Raw genomic sequence first — 6,000 nt, forward strand, 5'->3', positions numbered from 1 at the left:
TGTCGGTTGTCGACCACCTCCGACACCGAAAGGGGGGGGGGGGAAGTTTCTGTCATGGGTGTCGCCGGAATATCGCCGGATTCGATGGATTTCGCCTGGAAATGCAGGAGTCGGTTGGGATTTCGTTTTTTGGGTGGATATGGTGGAAATTCCGGTGGAGAAGTCAGCAAGAAATCGCCGGATTTCGGTGGATTTTTTGGGAAGATATCGGTGGCTGGCTGTGAACTGGCAGAGAAGAGAGGGAGGAAGAAGACGAAGGGAAGAGAGGAAGCAGAAGAAAGGATTTCTTTTCCACGTAGGGGGGGAGGAAAGAGAAAGAAAAAAATAAATAAATAAATAAAATATGATAATATTTTATAATAAAATAATATAAAATAATAAAATAATAATATTATATTATATAAGGGATAATACATGATTTTTTTTATATGTAGTATTTTAATATGCATCTTTTTATTTTTTTATCTTAGTGTTTAATTTAATTTTATTTATTTTTTTAATAAATTTGATTTTATCTATTTAAAAATAAATAAATAACATTGTTAGTTTTTTTGTTATATATTATATAAAATTTTAATATATATGCTTAATTGGATGAGTATTTTATTATTATTGTATTCTAATTATTGAATTTTTATATTATTTTATTATATTAATTATTTTATATCTCAAAATTTGTATTCTAAATTAAAAATTTACAGTTTCCGTAAATTTATCGATATTTCCATCGATATCGACATTTCCATCGATATTTCTGTAAATTCATACCTTCGATATTTTCATCGACATCGATATTTTCCTCACTGCTTACACTTCCATTTTCATGTAAAATTACTAAAAGCTTTTTTTTTTTTTCCGTATACATTTTATAACTTTTTTTTCCCCTTTTTTAAACACCCCATTTTCAAACACACAAAACTCCCATTCTACTCTGTGTTCAATCCCCTACAGTATCAAAAACCAAACATCAAAAAATTTCTTAGTTGCTACTTCATAATGGTATGGAACCCTGTATAGAAACCAATCTTTCCCCTCAATTTCTTACCTTAACCAATCAAGATTTTAGCCGATGACAGCAAAAGTGTCAGGACCCGTCCAAAATTCCTCATCGGAACCCTAGACAAGCCCTGATCCCAGGGAAACCCTATCGGACCCTCCTATGGAAAATCCGGCAGAACCTCCCCTAAGGGATGGACTTATCACAAATTCCTGCACTGAAAACACACTTCTATAAACATCCCCTTATTCCTCCCACGATACTACAAGTTGACTCCACAAATTTCAGCACTCCAAAATAAATACAGTAATTCAATGCATAACAAATACATAAGTGTCCCATACAGTATACAGAGCTTCATGAAGTACTACTAAGTATAGAATACAACAAGAGTGAAAGAAGTATTACAACTGCAATAAAAGAAGATCAAGGTACTTCATGAACTAAGACAGCGATGAAGATCAAGTCCGCTCCGGATGAACACCGACAACCTGGTACCTAGAGGAACGGAATTTGAAAAATATGAGATGCTAATCATCTCAGTGAGTGACTCTATCTACTATACAATATAATACCACGGTAATAAAGTAGATAAATAATAATAAATTGGAAATAATAATTTCTCTCAAAACCCTTACAATTCTCTCGGTTGGAAAAGTTCCCATTTTTAAAACCTTTTCACAAAACCCTTTGTTCGTATTCCCCGAAAACCAAGACATCAAATAAATACCAGAAACAGTAATAATTATATTTTTAATTCCAATACAGTTTCAAAATATTTATTTTAAAATCCTAGTTCTGAAAATCACTTGATGCACCCATTATATATCAGTGGCGCCAACAGTACCCAGCGTCCTAAGGTACCGCCAGACAGGAGGTTATAGAAAGAAACCGGCATACGGTCGCGTGGCGTCCCACTGCACCGCTGCTAACTGGTGTCCCAACCATGGAGGGGTGGCCTACCCTCATCCGATGGCAACCACAGGACAACCTCATAAAATCACCTGCGCGCTACTCACACCCACCTGCGCGCTAATCACATCCGTGTGCACACTAATCATATCACATATAAACAGAACACCAGTACGTGTACGGTGCATCTAAAAATCATAAAATCTACATATTTAATTTATATATCAAAATCTCAAATTTTCCATAAACATAACTGGTTTATTCCATCCAATTGAACTCAAAAATTCTCCACAATTTCTTTATAATCAACATCATAAATGTAACACCCCGTCCCGAACCATGTCGGAATTTTTGCACGTTGACCGAGGTTGACTGTTGACCGTTGACCAAGGGGTCAAAAGTTGACTTTTTGATCCAATTGGAATTCTAGGTTGACTGAGGTACCGTTACGAAGTACACGTTGGCACGAGTTCGTAGACTAGTAGCACGTTGAAAACGGAGCTACGGTTTGAAAGTTATGAACAAAACAAGTTAAGGTCCAAATTGTCCAAGGGGTGCCGGAGTTGACTTTTTATTCATGCAAGGTTGAGCTTTGACTCATACATGGTTGTAAAGTGTTCGTCGATACGAGTCAGTAGACTAGCGGCACGTCCGATTTGGACATGTGGTTTGGAAGTTATGGACCTGTAGAGTTTTTCAAACACCGTATTATTTTAATATTATTTTTTTTAAAACGCGTAACGATGTGCCATGTGTGACCAAATAAGTGTGACCATGTGTCACCATAGTGAGGTGCCACATGTCGACCATGTATAATTTCATACTATTTATTATTATTTTGTGTAATAATATTATTTAATTATTTTTATTTTTATTTTATTTTATTTTCTTTTCCTTTTTCTTTTTCTTTTCTTTTCCCCACGTGGGAAAACACCTCTTTTCTTTTCCTTTCCTTCCCTTCTTCTTCCCCGAGCCCAACAGATACAAAGAAAATCACGCAGAAATTTTTCTCTCTCTCTCTCTCCTTTGACTCTCTCCCTCTCTCTGTTTGACCGACCGTTTGGCTGGATTCCAGTCGCCGGAAAGCCACACGCGCTGGCCACCGGTGTAGCCCGTCTCCTCGCGACCTCAGCCACCAAATTTCCCTGCCAGTCGCCGTCGGACGCACCCAGATCGGGCCGGTGAAGCCGGCAGCGGCCGGTTACGTTTTTCCGGCGATTCTCGCCGTTTCCGACCAACCCAGCCCGACCTATACCTCTATCCCACCATTTTCGACCCCTCTGAGTCCAAATATGGCCTCCAATCTCAAAAAGTCGAAGCGGTTTGCGAGATACGAGGAATTGAAAACCGGCCGAATCTTTCCGGCCAAATTCCGGCCACCTCCGGCGGAATTGGGGTCGATGGAGACCGGATTTGTAATCCTCGTCGCTCAAGCTTCGATTCGGTATATTATTCGCCTATTTTGGATAACGTTTGTGTTTGACCCCCCGGGTACCGGATATTATTTACCCGAATAAAATATTAATTTAATTGACTGTCTGTGAATTTTGTTCTAGGAGCATCGGTGAGTCGTGAAATTGATCCCATAGTGGATCATGGTTTAATTGCGTGCTCCAGGTGAGTGACCCACCTTTGAAAACGTTTTTGGGGTAATTAATTGTATTTATGTGGTATTAAATTGATATCTGTAATTGGTGCTCATGTGGCGTATTTTAAATATAATCGGGAAAAATATTATTTTATATATATATTTACCCATTGGTGCTAAACGGAAATTTTGGGGTCATTAAGAAATTCCCGATTATTATTTTATTGTGATTAAATGGTATTTATTACACATGAGCAAGTATTTTCAGTAATTGATTGTGTCTGGATTTTATATCATTTTTGGGCAATTAATTATGTTTAATTGGTATTTAAATTATGTTCATGTGGTACAATTTGGTAATGATTTTATTGTGGTTTAATTTATTTATTATGCATGAGCAAAGTATATTTCGGTAATAATCGTACGTGATTTTAAGCATTATTTTCGGGCATAATTGGGTTAAATATTTTATGAAAATATTTGTTTAAGTTGGTGGTTTAATTTTATAAATTATGCAGCGGTATTTTATGGTTGCATCTCGTACTTCGAGAAAATTGTGGTTTGTTTGTTATCGATGGTTCGTACCGATGTGTTAAATAAAAATATGGGGGATGGTAAGTGTGAAATTTTAATATATTTCCCACGGTAATTTTGGAAAACGGTATGGTTGGTTAATAATAATTATTTTAGATGCACTCATACAGTATTGGTGTTCTGGTGTATGGACATGTGGTAGCGCGCAAGTATTATGTGGTTTAGCGCACAGGTATTATTTCTCCCGTGGTTGCCATTGGACTGGGCAGGCAAGTTTGATATTGGCCACAGCCGTCCCTCCCTTGGCCAGGATGATGGTTTCAGCAGCGGTACTGTCGGGACGCCGAAGTGCCGTTTGCAAGTTTCTCTCTTTAATCTCTCCGCCAGTCGGTGCTCGGGACACTGGGCATCGGAGGGCATCACCGGTCTATGGTGTGGTGCGTCAAGTGTAATTGTCAAGTATAAATTTCAGATAAAATTTCAAACCCCAAAGAGTACAAAATTATTTATTATAATTTATTGCAGTTTATTAATATTTGGGGTATTTATTTATTTATTTGTTGTTTATTAAATTATTTGGTCCCTTGGTTTTCGGGAAGTACGAATATCGGGTTTTGTGAAAAATGTTTTAAAAGGGGAACATTTCCAACGGAGTGAATAGTGAGGGTTTTGAGAGAAATTATTACTTCAAATATTTATTTATTTATTTATTTAATTGTTCGGTATTGCTTAATTAAATTTCTTTATTTTTATATTATTAATATTAAAGGTGTTCAGTAGATAGGGTCACTCACTGAGATGATTAGCATCTCACACTCTTAAATTCTGTTCCCCTAGGTCCAGGTTGGAAACGTTGATTGTCCGGGGCGAGCCCAACATCTCAGTTCGTTGCCGAAGGTTTAAGAAGTTTTTCTTCCCTTTTTCCTCTCGAACTTATATTACTTCTTATCTGTTATTGTATAAATTCCACATGTAGATGCTTAATGCTCTGTATACTGTATTGGACGTGTTGTGATTATTTATGCACTGAGTTGCTGTTATATCTTGAAGTGCTGTAATTTGTGGAACCATTTGTAATATTGTGGGAAGAATAAGGGGATATTTATAGAAGTGTGTTTTCAGTGCAGGTAATTTTTGGTTAGTCCTACCCTTAGGGGAGGTGTTGCCGGATTTTCCGTTGGAAGGTTCGGTGATATTTCCCTGGGATCAGGGCTTGTCTAGGGTTCCGAGTAGGAATTTTGGACGGGTCCTGACAATAAATTCCATGATTTTCAAATCCACCAACTCCCAAATCCACCAATTTAAATATTCACATTTTCCCAATAGCATAAATAATTCTTGAAATATAATAATTAAATCACATAATATTCCATGGGCATACTTTATAAAAATTGAAGTCACCAACATAAACAAATATTTTCCTTGAAATATTTGAAAATCAAATCATGCCCAAATTAATGTTAAAACCACAAGAATTTTGCAATCCTCAATACCATAAAATAATTTTCACATTTGCATAAATTTATATAATGCATATTTTCTTTAATCAAAATAAATTCACCAATAATTCCACAATAAATCAATTAAATATTTGGCATATAGAATTTAAATTCCGAATATTCAAATCACACATAATATTCACCAATTTAATTCTCGAAATTAATTTGAAGGTGGGTCACTCACCTTAAGCACGTATCTCAATCAAGATCCTCCGTAGGATCGACTCCGCTACTCGCACGTGCACCTAAAACATCCACAATACACCAAACCACAATATTAATATTTTAATCGGGTAACTCCCAAATGGGTACCCGGGGAGCGAACACCAAACGATATCTAAAATTTACGAGTTATATACCGAATCGAAGCTCGAGTGATGAGGATCACGGATTCGATCTTACTTTCCGGTGATCGGACGTGAGTTGGTCGGAATCTCGCCGGAAAGCTTTCGGGTTTCGACTTCGCAATT

Source organism: Ziziphus jujuba, chromosome 3, assembly GCF_031755915.1.
Source record: "Ziziphus jujuba cultivar Dongzao chromosome 3, ASM3175591v1".
In the NCBI taxonomy this organism is placed as follows: domain Eukaryota; kingdom Viridiplantae; phylum Streptophyta; class Magnoliopsida; order Rosales; family Rhamnaceae; genus Ziziphus; species Ziziphus jujuba.